We start from the raw sequence: 16,908 nt of genomic DNA, 5'->3' as shown, positions 1-16,908 counted from the left end.
GATGAAATCCTTGAAGAAGTTGCCCTGCTTTCTTCAATAGATTGGGGATTGTAGATGAAATCCCTCAAGAAGTCCGAAATTTTTTCTATATTTTCACCAAGTTTGAGGACTTTTCTTTCTTGATGCCTTGAAATTCTTTCAAGTGCCTTGAATTTGGAGAAGGATTTTCTGTGCTTTTGCCACAATAGAGGAAATTGGAATTTTTCTGTGAAATGTTTCTCGTACTTAGCCAAATTTTGGCAATTCATTTTGTAACACCTTCATGCGGACCTTTCAACATTTAGCCAAATTTTGGCCACCTCTATGCTCGAACGAACCTTGCTTGTGGATTTGTCTTCAATTCTGAATCTGGCTTGAAACTCCATTTGTGTTTTCTGCGATGATCCTAGCTTCAACTGCCATTTATGACCTGCAAAACGAAAAGAAAATTAAGTTAAGATTCTTACTTTGAGTGCAAATTTTGAAGGTTTGATGGCATAATGAGTTCTGATTTTGGTCCTTTAACTCCAATTCCTCAACATTTAAGTTTCAACAGGCTGCAAGCACTTAGGAATTTATTAAAGCTTTAAGAAAGCTTGAAAAGCTCAATCTGATTTGAGAATTTGGGACTGAGATTTGTCTTTGATTAATAACTTAGTCCCAAAATCTGTGAAATAAATGAAAAATGATGAGAAAATTTGACCAAGTCGTGAAAATCAAACTCATTTTCCTTCAAAACTCCATCCAAAACTTGAAAACCAGATTGAAAACTCAATAAATCTGCCTTGACCCCTGTCACCTTCAGAATTTAGGCAAGAAATGAGTAGAAAGAATGCTTGGTGTGAAAATCTTCACTTCTCCCTCTTGTAAATGCCTTAGAAAAATCTCTGATCTGTTCTTGAAGCTCTGAAGATGCCTTAGAAAGCCTGAAATAATCTTTTCTTCAAGTGTCTTGCTCTCCAAACTCGAACTGTTGAAATGAATGAATGACTCATGAAGAGTTCAATTTCTGCATTTAGAAACACAATTCATCTTTCCCAAATCCAACTTATCTTGTTTCTATTTTCATTCCATACATCGAACTTAGACATTCGATAAATGATCTTGTTTTCCTTGTCAATTTCAGTTCATTGAGAAAGTTTCTATTTTTTATTTTCAGTTGAGTTTAGCCCTTAGGAAAGTTCTGATTTTGTTTTGAGTTTAATTTCAGTCCTTGGAGAAAGTTTCCATTTTGACCTTGAGTCCATGAATCGAACTCATCTCTTCTTTCTCTTCCAAATTTTGAAACTTTCTAAAATGAATTCTTTTGTCTTTCCAAATCTCAAAACTTTCTAAAAATGAATTCTTTGTTCGAACTTCAACACTTTCTATCCTTGATAGCTGGGCGGACTTAAGGAGATTCTTTCCTCATTGCTGGCGGAGTTCAACAAATCTTTTCCTCAGCATGTGTAGGACTTTGGAAATTATTTTCCTCACTCAAGGCGAACTTTCCAAAATCTTTTCCAAGTGATGGCGGACTTCAGCATTTTCTTTCTTAGTTGGAAGGCGGACTCCCACAAAATGTTTCTTCCTTTTAATCAGACTTCATAACTTTCTTTCCTTGCTGATGACTTAGCCTCTTCAAGGCCAGGCGGACTTGGTAGTTTCCCTTCCTCAATACAAGTCGGACTTTGCTAAAACTTTTCCTTGTGCAGATCGGAATTTGAAGGCTTTCTTCCTTTGCTGGGCGGACTTTGAGAAATGCTTTACTTACTGCCAGCAGACTTCATAATTTCCTTTCCTCATGCTAATCGGAGTTTTAAGATTTCTTTCCTTTGCTAGAGAAGACTTCATGAAAAGCAATCCTTATCAAACTTCTTTCCTTTTTCACAGCGAAATTAGCATGTTTCCTTGGGCAGACTTGGAGAGATTCATTCCATGTTACAAGTGATTTTCTCTTTCATGAGGGTGGACTTTGCAAGATTCTTTCCTAAAACATTCTATCTTTGCTGGGCAGACTTCATCATGTATCTTCCCAATGAGGGCAGACTTGGCAAAAGTTGTTCACCTCTTACTTGTTAGCTCCTTAACCTCTAGGCAGACCTTATCTCCACCTTTCCCCAAATGAAGTGCCTGCCATCTAAACTTTCTCTTTCCCAAGGTGGACTTGGACATACTCTTTCTTCATGCAAGGGCAGACTTGAAAGAACCTCTTCCCAAGCAAGGTGGACTTGACTCATTTCTTTCCTCTCCTTTGCCAAACAACTCTTCATGGATTGCATTCCACATAAGGGCAGACTTGATAGGAAACATTCCACATGCCAAGCGGACTTTATCTCCACCTTTCCCCAAATGAAGTGCCTGCCATCTAAACTTTCTCTTTCCCAAGGTGGACTTGGACATACTCTTTCTTCATGCAAGGGCGGACTTGAAAGAACCTCTTCCCAAGCAAGGCGGACTTGACTCATTTCTTTCCTCTCCTTTGCCAAGCAACTCTTCATTCTAGGCAGACTTGGAAGACTTCATTCCCCTAGCACATGCATCCCTAGGTGGACTTTGTGAAAGACTTTCCTCATGAGAACCAGATTTGAAATCCTTCATACCTTATCCAATTTTACTCCAATGACCTTGAAATTTTGAAATCACTCACAATTGTGCCTTTGAATCCCTTCGAACTCCTCAAATTTAGGAACTTGGCTTTTTGGACAACTTTTGAATTTTGGATAAAATTCTCGATCATTTTCACCATAACACTGAGTCAAAAGTTCAAAACCCTAGATCCCCTTTTCGAAAATAGAAAAAGCAAGAATCCCTAAAAAATAAGAAAAACTTTTTTAAAATAGCCATTTCAGAGATCGTGCTTAAAGTGCCAAAAACGAAACTTCCTAAAAATAGGAAAAAACGAAAAAGCAAAACCTTCCAAAAATAGAAAGTTGTCCAAATTGACCCAAATCAATTGCAATCTTCGCTCTTTGGACTTTCGAGGCACATTGACGATGTCAAGACACTATTTTGACCAAGGATGCAAATATCGGGGAAAAATCGAGAAAATCGCGATTTTTCCTGATGCAAACCCGTAACCGATTTTATCGCCAGTTAAATCACAAAAGATTTTACTGAAAAATCGGCCCTAGTTTGACATGTGAAAATCGTTGAAAATCGCGATTTTCGGTGTTAAGAATCGGGAAAAAAAAAGGCAATTGTTTTTTTTTATAAAGCATTAAGTTAGCCCTAAATACATGAATAAACCTTCCAAAAATAGAAAGTTGTCCAAATTGACCCAAATCAATTGCAATCTTCATTCTTTGGACTTTCTAGGCACATTGGCTGTGTCAAGACACTGTTTTGACCAAGGATGCAAATATCGGGGAAAAATTAGGAAAATCGCGATTTTTCCCAATGCAAACCCTTAACCGATTTTATCGCCAGTTAAATCGCGAAAGATTTTTCAGAAAAATCAGCCCTAGTTTAACCTGTGAAAATCGTTGAAAATCGCAATTTTCAGTGTTAAGAATCGGGAAAAAAAAAGGCACTTGTTTTTTTTATAAAGCGTTAAGTTAGCCCTAAATACGTGAATATTTTATCGCGTGGATTCAGACGGCGACGAGAGTCCGCATTTCGTCCATGGCGACGGCAGTCCACATTTCCGCAGTCCGCAGTCCACATTTCCTCCACGGCGACGACAGTCCGCATTTCCTACACGGCGCGATCTGCATTTCCGCAATCTGCAACAGTGAGTGTCCACAGGCAAGGGACTTTTCCGCGATCTGCATTTCCGCGATATTTATGACATTGTTAAACACTTAAGTCTTAAACATTCATAAATTTATCAGTATGAGATTCGATAAAAAATATTGAATATAATATCAAGTTTAAGTGTTTAACAACGTAATAAATTTATTGGTATGAGATTATGTTAAACTTAATATATATTTACTAGTTTACTGTTAATATATAATGTTTTCCTGCATGTATATTTCATATTATACTCATTACATACTATATAATATATAAAGTTATAAACTGTTACATAATATATTTCATAAATTAATTGTATATTTCAAATAGTATACTGTTAGATAATATATTTCATGTATAATTATGTAAACAGTATACTATTTGAAATATACATGGAAAAGACAATTAAACTGTTACTAACTTAGTATATGTAACCCCAAACTGTTAAACTTAATATATATTCAATATTGTTTTCCTGGTTCCATATATATTTCATTATTACTATATTTTTATACAATTTCATTATTATTAATAATTATTAGTTTAATGGAACTATTTCATTATTATTAATAGTTTATTGAGAGACAATCATTTTCTTCCTATAGTAGAACTTTGTTCTTCATAGTTCTATTCCTGAAAATAGCTTCCCAAGTGTTTTCCAAGGCAACAAACATAGAAGGCAAGGCATCCAATTGCTTATGCAGAGATTCTGATTTGTATGTTACATTCTTTTCAGAATTCTTTTAACTAAATGTGTCCCAAGCTTGATATAAAATTGATCCATCAAAGACTAAGTGATGCACAGACATCTGATTAAGACCACTACAAAACTGAAATGAAGACAGCAAACTTATATAGAACCAATACATTAACAAAAAATATTAGCAACCTTCACACGACAAATTGGAAGTTTATTGAAGTCTTCTTTCATTAAAGTTGAAGTCTTTTTTTCAATAGTTTAATTGTGACTGTGTACAACCAGAATTTTCAAATAATAAAGTAATGGCGTAATATTAGACTGTGTATCTTAGAGTCTTAGACTATGTATACTGTATATGAATATGATTTTTTATGTTGACTCTCTCTTTTGCTAGGTTTCTTTCAAATATTTATAGAAGACAATGGCTTCTTCATCTACTGGTGGTGGTAAAAAGAGGGATCCTTTGTGGAAACATGGCACACCAGGTGCAGTGGCAGGAGAGGTTATGTGTAACCATTGCACGAAAAACTATGACCGGTGGCATTTATCGACTCAAATATCACCTTGGAAAGATCCCTGGAAAGTATATTACGGCATGCGCCGATGTTCCTGAAGAGGTTCAGAGGGAGGCAAAAGAAAGAATTTCAGGATATGAGCAAAATAAGGCATAAAAAAAAACAGGACAGCAGAGGCAATGGCAGCCCCAATGAGAGATATCAGTTCTACAGGGTCTGAAAATAATGCAATGGGCAGCAATACATCTGGTTTTTTCATTCCTCGTAACACTCCTGGTGCACAACCTGGATTGTTAGGTACTTCATGGAATAAGGAAGTGCATCAGCAAACAAGAGCGGCAGAAACTAGATTTTGGATTTACAACAATATTCCGTTTAGTATTATTGAGAGTCCATATTGGGAGCAAATGGTCAGTGGATTGACCATTTCTGGTAAGGGGTTCAAGTCCCCAAGTCGTTATGAGTTGAGTGAGCCATTATTGCAGGATGAGGTACAAAACACACATCAGCTGGTGGAACAACAAAGGAGGAATTGGGAAAAGAATGGCTGCACCATTTTATCTAATGGGTGGACGGATAGTAGGAATAGGACACTCATAAACTTTCTAGTTGCTTCAGAGGGACAGGTGGTATTTTTAAAATCGATTGATGCCTCAATTCAAGTGAAGAATGCAGAAACCTTGTGCAACATGTTGGATGAGGTGGTGATCGAAGTGGGAGTGCAGAATGTTGTTCAGGTTGTGACCGATAATGCAGCTGCATATGTGGCAGCGGTAAACTTCTACAGGCTAGGCATCCGTCATTATTTCGGAGCCCTTGTGCTGCTCATTGCCTTGATTTACTCCTCGAGGACATAGGGAAACTTAGTTGGGTGAAGAATGTGGTTGAAGATGGAAGGGAAATCACAAAGTACATCTACAACCACACATGGGTCTTGGAACTTATGAGACAACACACTGATGGTAAGGATCTTGTGCATTCAGGAGTCACACGTTTTGCCACGAATTTTCTCAACTTACAGAACATATTACGTGCATTGCCCAACTTAAAGAGGATGTTTGTGAGTGAAAGATGGTTGCAATGCCCTTATTGTAGGAAGCCTGAAGCAGAGAAGGTCGTGAAGGCCGTTTTTGATGATAGATTTGCCAAACTCATGGAGGAGATCATCAATGTAAGTGTTCAAAGTTCAAATTTCAATTGATGATATATTTTTTAATTTTCTAATATTACACATTGCTGATTTTTGTTAAATTTGTCATGTCTAGTTGTCAGAACCGTTGGTGAGGGTTCTACAGATGGTGGATGGGGATAAAAGCCCCATAGGGTATCTATATGAGGCCATGGATAAGGCCAAAGAGGCAATTCAACACTTGTATGGGTCAGAGAGGACTAAATATGAACCCATATGGCGCATAATTGATCGAAGGTGGAACCGACAACTCCACCAACATATCCATGTTGCTGCCTACTATTTGAACCCCAAGTTCTTTTACTCCCGCACTTTCAAAATAGATGAGGAGGTTCAACTTGGCCTTGACACATGTATTCAGAGGTTGGTTCCTAATGAAAATATTCAAGACATCATTGTTGATGAGTTGCAGAGGTACAAGAAGGAAGATGGGCCATTGTTTTCTTCACCTATTGGTATTCGTAAGAGAGACACCCTGCTGCCAGGTACAAACAAATGTGCTCTTAAATCTATTTTACCATTTATTTCAATCTTTAAGTTTATAAAAATCTTTACCGAGTTATAAATGCCAATTTGTATGCTTGCAGATCTGTGGTGGGAAGATTATGGTGCCACAACGCCTAATCTTCAAAAGCTTGCAATCCGCATATTATCTCAACCTTGTAGTGCTTCTGGTTGTGAGCGCAACTGGAGTGTCTTTGAGGCCATTCACACAAAGAAGCGCAATAGGTTGACTCAAAAGCGCTTGAATGACCTTGTATATGTGCGGTACAACCTTCGACTGCATGAAAGGAGGGTACAAAGGAACAATTCATATGAGGCACTTGACATTGATGAGATTGATCCATACACAATGGATTGGATTGTTGAACCTGATGGTGCTACTAGTGATATTGATGTGGATGCATTTATCACTGACGCTCAGTCAGATGAGATGGAGAGGGAGGCAGCTGAATGGGCGGCAAAGGTGGCAGAACGTGAGGAGGCGGGTGATGAGTTTGTTGATCTAGAAGAGGCAGATTCATCACCGGTTGAGGATATTGCAGCAGCAGCAACTGCTGCAACACCATCTACTTCAACACCCACTCAGCGGCAACAGAGTTTTTTGAGCTTTAGTCGCAAACGCAATCTATGATTTCCAGTTTTCAATGATATGAAACCATGAACTTTAATATGTATTCAGAATTTCAGACTTCACTGATTTGTTTTGTGGTCTACGCTCTACAATATGGATTTGACTCAATTGTATTTAGTATTTACTATTTAGAACTTGAACTTGTTTTTTTGGTATATCATTTTGCTATATGCCATATGGTATGTATTTGACTCAAAGTCTCAAACTATGATTTATTTATGATGGAAACCAGTAATATGCTATTGTGTTCTATAAATTTAGTGTATACATGTACTTTTTTAGAATATTTTAAAAAATTATATATTTTCAAATGTTTGATAATTTTGGTGATTTATTGCCGATTTTTTCCCGATTTTTTCCTGATTCCCAATTTTTTTTAAAATTTTGGCCGAAAGATTTATTGTCGATTAAGATATTTACATCTTTGGTTTTGACCATGATTTCCCTAACTGGCTTTGATGACCACTCAAAAATTCTAACTTCTCATTGCAAAAAGATTGGACTTAGCAGTTGTGACGCCAAGGCAAAACCCTAAAAAGCAAAAACAGGGGGTCCCCATTTGCAATGGGGCAATGTGTGAAAAAGGTCACAACAGGACCTAACACCCTCACAAGAGGTCCCAGGATTATAAGTGTATAAGCACTCGAAAGTTGAGCTGATGCAGCAAATGGCAAGGAAAGTCTAAATTTTTCTTCCGATCTTTCATCTTTCTGATCTGGGTGTAGGAAATCCATTTGGGAGTAGTAATCTTGCTCAATCTGATAGTGCTGTAAAGCCAAAACCTGTGCTTGTTAGTAATAGTACTGGAGATACAATAAGGGGTGTGATTAGAGCCTAGGGGGAAAGATTAGCAAGCACCAGCCTGCAAATGAAGTATTAAAACTGCAGTTGTACACAGTCAGCTGTGCAAGAGTGTACAAACCGCCTAGAAAATCTTTGCACTATGTGGGCTTAGTTTTGAGCTATGATATGTGGGTGTAAAGTTGGGATAAAGTAGTTGTTGGATTGTGACCCATGGAATAAGATTTTTTGGCTACTTAATCTAATGTGTGTTAGCAGCTGGATTTGCAGAGATTTATTATAGAAATGTTTTAAGGCAAAGATGCTATTGAAGTACAAGGACGTGAGTGGTTGCTGCGCAACAGAAGAACAAGGCAATTTGTACATCACTTGTGGAGATTGAAGGCGTGCAGATCTGTTTCAGATCTGACAAAAAATGCCAAAGCAAAGTTTAGATGGCAGGCACTGCATTTGCTAGAGTCGTTAGAGAGGAAAGAAACCACCGCAGGCTTGGAGTAGTCGCCTAAAGTTGAAGACCGCTAAAGACAAAAGGATGCTGAAGACTTTTTAGCTGCCCTCAAAGTGAAGTTCATGGTCAAAGTAGGAGGTCGCTGTTTTTTGAAGCCACCTGTTAGAAGAAAATTGCAAGTGTTGGATCTCTGTTAATGTGCAAAGCGAAGGAGAGATTGGAGCTGAGGCTGAAGCTGTTTGTGAGATGCAAATCATTGAAAAGTCATAATTGTGAGAAGAGTTGAAACAGATCAGTGGTCTATGGGGTGCCTCTGTGCAAGTGGCAGTGTCAGAAGGTGCGTCTTGTCTCCTTGTGAGAGTAGGGCACACGAGTCGTCTCATAGCGAGAGATGTTTTTGCAGTGTTTGTGTTCGGTACATATTTTGTGCCTGCCAAAGAAATTAGAAAATTTTCAGAAAGTTTGGAGCTGAGGCTGAAGCTATTTGTGAGATGCAAATCATTGAAAAGTCATCATTGTGAGAAAAGTTGAAACAGATCAGTGGTCTATGGGGAGCCTCTGTGCAAGTGGCAGTGTCAGAAGGTGCATCTTGTCTCCTTGTGAGAAAAGGGCACATGAGTTGTCTCATAGCGAGAGATGGTTTTTCAGTGTTTGTGTTTGGTACATATTTTGTGTGTGCCAAAGAAATTAGAAAATTTTCAAGTGTGTCCATTAATGTCCCCATCATAATGGTTCATGGTCAGCTTAAACCACTTGTATTTGAGGTTTGGGATCAGCCGAAACCACTTGTAAGTAAGGTTTGTGGTCAGCTGAAACCACTTCTGTGTAGAGTTTGTGGTCAGCTAGAAACCACTTCGTGTGATGGTTCGTGGTAAGCTGAAACCATTTCAGAATTGTATTGGTTAGGGATAAGCCACAAAATCCCAAGGTGGTTATGATGAGGGGAGTCAGTAAAAATGAAGCAGTGTACTAAAGTGTATTGAAACTGAACATCATTTTGTAGGTCTGTAGCTGTTTATTTTTCAATGTCAATAGAAAGGTAGCCGAAGCTATAGTTGCAGAATTCTGAGTGAAGCTGTCAAATGTTGAAGAGATCATTAGCAAACAATTGAAGAAATGAAGGGGAGAAAAGCAATATTGTCACCTTGCAAACCACAGTTAACTGAAGCAAAAAGAAAGAAAAGGGTCCGAAAACCAACCATTAAGTGTTTAAAGAAAATTGTCGCAGCAGTTGAAGGTTAAGAGAGAGTGAAAGATTTGTAAAAAGCAGAAGCAGGAAGAAGGGATAGATGTATCATCCCGTCAAAATAGAAGTTGCAGGAAAATTGTAATGACCATAAAGAGGTGAAAGAAGATTGCAAGGTGTCGAAGCAATTTTTGAAGCCAAAGACGTAGCAGGCAGATTATTGAGAGCCTGAAGGCAAAGGATTGCTGTTTGAAGACAATAATTTGTGGTAGCCAAGGAAGATAAGAAGGCATGTGAATCTAGAGAAGAAAGGAGATTGCAAGAAAATTAATCATGGTTTGGAAAGAGGCCAGAAGAGCCCACTAAAGTTACAATCCTTGAGTACCACCAGTGTGACTCAATGCAGGTGTTGAAAAATAAAACAAGTGTATCACACTTGAACCTACAATGGAGTGGATAACCAAGTGGACCAGAGCTCATGGCTAGAGCATCCCAACAGAATTATGGGATTTACTAGAATCGATAGAAAACTTTGAATATTAAAGGCAAATGTTGATGTTCAAAGTCAAACTATTAATGGTAGAAATTAAGGGGGAGTGTTGGAAAAAATTAATTTCTCCCACACTACACACAGACAATCAATTGAAACTGAACTGCAGTTCACTGTATCCATTGAGTCTGGTTTCCCACATTTGCTATAGTTCTGTTACACTCCCTGCCACATCTCTTCCACATATCCAAATCTGTTCTCCACGTTTTCCAATCTGTTATGTAATAGTTTCCTGTTTGATATTTTCTTCTTTATCCCAGTTGAGATGGATCGTATGGATCCTCTATAAATAATTGTAATTGTAATGCATTCAAATCAATAAATAAAAATCTGTGATTGTGTGCTGTAGCATGCGTAGTATTATTCTCTCTGTTTTATTTTCTGCTCTCAAGCTGTACTTGTTTCTCGATTTGAAAATATAATTCTAAACCATTAACTTGAAAGGAATAAATATAGATTTTGATTTATTTATTAACGCTAAGTTTCCAATTCAGCTTCCAATTGGGTGGCTCCCAGGATTCTTTTCCCCAGTTCTGTAAAGCCGGACGCAGCCTTACAATATATAGCATAAAAAAATTTCCATAATTTGCACAAATACAGCAGCTTAAATACATAACACAGCTGAAAATTGATAATTCAATGACAAATATTAAAGTGTAATTGTCGCTAGGGTTTACTCTTAGGATTCAACTTAAAAATAGTCAAACCCAAACTGTCATTTACTGTTGTACCCAAGCACATAATGATAAATACCGCAAACTTGGAAAGAACGAGTTTATGGCAGACGCACTCAGATTGAATGAAATCAAACTATACTGTCCTTGTGCTCCAAAATGGAGAAACTGCAGATCTGAAAAGGATTATTTAACTTTGATAGCAATTTTATTCCTCAATGAATACAGAGTACAACTTCAAATTATAAAAAAAATTACCAGCAGCCAAATCTGGCGGCTCAGACAAGCCATATGTATCCCAGTGCTGGTTCACTGGCGGCGATCAAGCTGTTTGGTTTAAGCAAAATGTCTTGCGTAAGGGTAATCTAAGTCTCCATATCAAAAATGATGCAATCTGTGGCGTGGCTGGAGGATGCCTTCAGTTGGTTCTAGCATAAACAAGTCTTCACCTAGGATTTTTGTAGTCTGGAGGAGGGTTTTTGTCCCTTTCGCACTGAAAACTAAATTTGCAAGAGTTCGCTCCAGAATTGCCAAAATTAGATGATACAAAAATGAAATAGGAATGCCCTTTATACCTTATACCTATTTGAAGATCTCAGGACACAAATATTAACGCTCAAATTAAAATTATGCATTTCTTACTTTATTGTATTGTTTTATTATTTAATATTATTAAACAGTGTGTTTAAAAACATTTTATATTAAATTTTTGAATGCTTTGATAAAATGGCTAAAGCATAAGCCTAAAAGTCTCCAACCCTAGAAGGGAACTATGTTTTGTTGAGCTTTTTGAGAACAGGGGTTTTTGGAATGTTATGGAACTCAGAGAATAATTTATGTATTTAACCAAAATTAATATAAATCTGGCTCTGCCTTTACTCATCAAAAAAAAAAAAACATTTGAACGGATGTCTTCAAACATTTTCAAATTTGGATGATCAAAGATTTTTGCTCCTTTCTGCATAGCATCTTCAAGAGGCAAGTTTTTCCTTTTCTTTAAATACTCAAGAATTGCCTCCTTTCAAAACCACTTCTTCCTCATATCAATGATAGCCTCAGGGTCCAAAACCAATTTGCCCTCATTATCAAGTGGTGGCAACTCTAATGAAGGTGTAACTTGTTGTACAAGTGCTTTTTTCAAATATAACACCTAAAAAAAGCTTTTTCAAATATAACACCTAAAAAACATTGTGAATCCTACTATTTTCTAGAAGTTTCAGCTCATAGGCAACCTCAACTTTCTCCACTTCCCTTGAGGGAAGATTTTCTATAACCTCAAGGAAACCATGTCTCCGACCTCAAAAACTCTTTCTAATTGATGGCAATCAATATACATCTTTTCTTGGTTTTAGGACTACTTCATATTCTCTTGAAGTGCATGTTGATTAACCAGGGAGAGCACTTTCACAAAGTTATTGAAGTTTTCCTTGCTGACATCAAGTTTTTCCAATTTATGGATATTGGTTTGAGAAGAAATGGTTTATTTGATCATTAGATGAGGTTATTTTTGTTACAAGTTCCTTAATGAAAGACATAAATAGCAAGCCAGATTTAATGCCAATGTCCAATTTATGGATATTGGTTTGAGAAGAAATGGTTTATTTGATCATTAGATGAGGTTATTTTTGTTACAAGTTCCTTAATGAAAGACATAAATAGCAAGCCAGATTTAATGCCAATGCCCAAGTTCGTAAGAATAACACACGGGGATAATTTGTGGGGGTAAATACGGCTCCCATAAGGGTAGAGCCAAGCATATAGTTTCAAAGGGAGGCAAACTAATGTCATGACACCCAGAGGCAAAAGATTGAGTTCAAATATAAAGTTATAGGTGAATTCAAAATTTAAATCATATGATTTAAATTAATCATAAAAAAAGGGAAAGAGAAATTGCATTAAGTAAATCTAAATGAGACATTACAAATTTAAATGGTGGACCCCTTCAACATTCTTACTTGCACAAAATCATTTGATAATGATCCGGGGGAGATGTAAAATCTTTTTACGAAGTCGCAATGTCCCATAAATTAATTACATGTTGAGGAAAAATTAATCTTTTTAAAAGAAAAAAAAAAAATTTAAATATTAAATAAGCACATAAAATGGTGGCCCCCAACTTTTTCTACATATCTATGAGACATGGAGGAATGTAAACCCTAATTGGATTTGCACAAAATGAACTTGTTGTAAAAACTTAAGAAAAATTTGACCATGATGCAAACCTGGACAAATGTTGTTACATTTGAAGCTGATTTAAATGGAGTTGAAATTGGAGACACTGAGGATAATTATGAAAAAAAAACTGCTAATGTAGAATCTAAGCCAAATGAAGATTTTTAGAGAACCTCCAGCATTCATTGTTACTCCAGAGATTATGTGTGTAGACCCACATTTTCGGTGCAGAGCAGGACCCTGATGGACAATCTAGTTTTCTCATAAAACAGATCGACTGAAAAAGGCTCCAAAACCATCGAGCTAATGCAATCGAATGAGTGTTTTTGAACAACTATCAACATCCATCAAAACAATGTTGAAGCATAGACGTGGTGTGTGAACGGTTTGACATAACGCCTCGAAGAGATGACAACTTGTGATCACAGCACATCCATCACAGTATAATGAATATTCGAAAATCAATTTATGGAAAAGGTTTCAAGCAACTTCTGAGTAAAAGTAATGGGCAGGTTACACCAAAGAAAACGAGATCCCATGGAACGAATGCTTGCAGAAGATAGATATATTGGAAACGCCTTATACGCTTTTGAGCAAGTACACACAGCATGCACAAAGCCGATACCACAACCATTATCAGTGCCTTCTTTACTTGTGAATATGCACAAAATGAATTCATTGAAAAAGCAATACAAATTTTAAAACAAATGCAATTTTTAGTTTTAAAACCAAACTTCGCAGCTGTTGTCGTCATCCTCCCTGCCCCTGCACAATGAGAGCTTAATTGAACCGGTTATGGATATTTATCGAAGGATAGTTGAAAGAAGAATTGTATGGGATATTGAATCTGCAAATGCCACGAGATACACGTTTTAAAGAAATGCTATCTCATAAATACAAACTATCCTTGGCTAGCTTTATGCCTACCCATGTTAAGACTGGAGTCTTGGAATCTGGTGTGGACATCCATTAAAGCGTCAAAAGTAGAATATGTTTTCCAGATGACGGCGTTGCAATTTCTATGCATGTAAAATGTGAAAGTATAGACACGGCAAGTGGACTGTTCGTAGTGTCCTTGGGGGAGTCCAGATTCATATATACGATGCCATGACTATAGGATATATTGAAAATAAATTTATTGATAGAGCCTTTAAAACTTTCAAACCAATATATTTATCAGATGTTGTGGCTGCAATTGATCTGGAAGACGAGTGTGGAAAGTGTGTAAGCATAAACATGGCCTGTGAATCGATTGACGGAAATTTTTATTGAAATATGGTTTCACAGTATTCAGTGATTGAAATCCGTGCACAAATGAGTTTGCTGAAAAAACTCTGGGAACTTTCGAGCCAATGCAATTGGTGGTTCCTGGAACCAAAATTCACAACTCTTACCAGCATCCTCCGTGTCTGTGCCACCATCTCAGTTTTGGAACAGTATATGAACATTTATCAAAGCTCACAGATTTTTATCAAATTTTATAAAATGAAATACTGCAGGATATGCATACAAAATAAGGAAGCACAGAAATGGCGCGTGAACTGTTGGAAATGCCTCAAAGAAATTGATCCCGTGAGATGCAATGATTGCCGCATATGCACTGAAATGTAATTTGTAATGAAGCTCCCAAAATCTTTGAACTAATGAAGCATGCTAAAACTAAATAAAATTTTCACGGGAATAGTTACGGAAGGAGGAAGAAAGTAAAATGATTTACATTTGCAGGGAAATGATGCAATGATAAGAATCCCATTTTTCACTTGGGCACAAAGTGAATTAAATAGAGAATACCTTTCCAAATAAAGACTAGTATATCTATATTTAAAAAATATATGTAAAATATGTCTAAAGATATCTTATAATAGAAGAATAGTCTCTAAAATAAATGTTTTTCTAAAATATTAAACATCAAGAATACAAATCTATTAAAGTCTTATGTGCAAAAAGCTGAAACATGGCATATTTCATATTTACCTCTCATTTGCATGTCAAATTATTTCAAAAATGGATTTTTGTTTAACGACATTTTGAAGAAGCCGGAGAGGGTTTTCAAAAGTGATTACTCCTAGCAAAAATATAAATAAAGATTTTTTTTTTAACTGAAATAAAATGAAAGAAAGTGATTAGACAAAAAATAATTATTTTAATATTTTCACTCAATTAAGTGGGAATACGTTGTAGAGTATTGATTTTTGCAAGGGTGAAAATTTTCAAAAGTTATAATAAAAAAAAAATGATCAAAAAGATGAATTATTTACTCAAAGTGAAAAATGCAACGCTTAGAAAGTGAATTGTCAATGAGGGGAAATTTTTACTAGTGTTTATTTTATGATAGAAGTAATTGAACTAAGGGGAGGAGTGGAATTATTTTATTTTCAAAGAAAATTTGCAGGAAAATCATTTTAATAATGATGTGGACAAAGAGAAACTATCTTATAGGAATCAAAAGGTGAATAAATAAAATATTTTATCGGAGATGAACGTGAATATTGGTGAGTGAAATTATAAACTATTTCACTTAGAGATAATATTTTTCCAGTGGATTAAGAAGTGTCAAAATCTTGTAATTACTTTCATCCCAAAAGTTTATCTTTTGATAAAAGGACAAGTATGAAGATTGCCAGCATAGGAGGAGTGTAAGTTAAATTAAATATTTTTATCATAGTTAATTAAATGTAAAGTTGCACTGCACAATGTGAAGGGTCGCAACCTTAAAATTCTAATGTATATATGGAAAATCAAAAAGAGGGACGATGGTGAATAATTGTAATTTATTATTGAGGAGAGAAATATAATAAATAAAAAACTTTTGTAAATTATTTATTTTCCTTCTTGATATTGTGTATAGAATACTATTAAATACTTTTGGATCTAGTTTCACCTAGTATTTTGATTAAATTAACCAAAATTATTTGATAAGTTCTATATGTAAATATTTCTCCTCCTCGTATTGATTTGAATATCAAGGATACCTCAAATTGATCAAAGGGTGTTCAGTTTCTTTGTGTGATTTGTTTACTTGGTTCTCACAAGGAGAGATTAAATTCATGAGAATAGGTCACAGTGGTGAGGATAAATCATTCAGTACATATAAGGAGTCAAATGATTGACAAATTCATACAAGTTATGAATGTAAAAAATGTTCGGTAGAGTGATGCGAAACTATTGAGGAAGCAAGTGATCGACTTCGTTACACAGTTGATGGAAGGCACTAATCATTAGAACCCTTTTTAAATTTACATTCAAAAGCATTCTTCAATTTCAATTTTATGCAAGTAGGATATAGGAGTAGAGTTAGAAGTTAGATCAATCTAATTTAGATATTCATGCCAATCTGGAATAGAGAATAGTTCAATTAGAAGAATATAGTTATAATCTTCTTATTCAAAAAGGTACAGCCACCTAGGTCCTGCAGAGCCTAAAGTGCAAGGAATAGAAACCATATTGGTTCATTCCATCAGTTGGCCAAAATTGAATTTTGAACCTAAGCATAAGGCTTAGCATACCTTTATGGTTTGGCAACCTGTAATTTTGAGCTCCAACAAAGTGTCTTGGAAGGAATCATACCTATAAACATGTGATGAGTAGAATTGTAACAATAGTCCCTAAGGTGGTGTCACTTACCCCGCATGTTTATTGTGTTGGTATTTTGGTATGGTTTTGTCATTGATGTCAACACCTACTAAACACTTATCAACTCTGGCACTTTAGAGAATCAACAACATTCACCGGCAAGCAAGTGACTTATGCACAATCACCAGTATCTGGCACACTGGCAGGATATAATGTTCACTGGCACTTGGAATAGCATGGAAAACACTTGGTTATGTCGAAGACATCGT

At 36.1% G+C, this 16,908-nt stretch overlaps 1 protein-coding gene across 2 annotated transcripts in view; it reads right to left on the bottom strand.

Annotated features, from left to right (window-relative positions):
- The window catches only part of LOC131037240 (uncharacterized), a 106,809-nt gene extending 95,357 nt beyond the window's left edge, over positions 1 to 11,452 (bottom strand). For both annotated transcript variants that reach the window (XM_057969311.2, XM_057969310.2), the window contains exon 1: positions 11,153 to 11,452. The gene's annotated coding sequence lies outside the window, so the exon portion shown is untranslated. The remainder of the gene's footprint in view (positions 1 to 11,152) is intronic.
- Between the last annotated feature and the right edge of the window lie 5,456 nt (positions 11,453 to 16,908).

This window comes from Cryptomeria japonica, chromosome 5, assembly GCF_030272615.1.
Source record: "Cryptomeria japonica chromosome 5, Sugi_1.0, whole genome shotgun sequence".
Lineage (NCBI taxonomy): Eukaryota > Viridiplantae > Streptophyta > Pinopsida > Cupressales > Cupressaceae > Cryptomeria > Cryptomeria japonica.
Note: the sequence above shows the minus strand (reverse complement) of the source record. Positions and strands in the feature narration are given on the sequence as shown.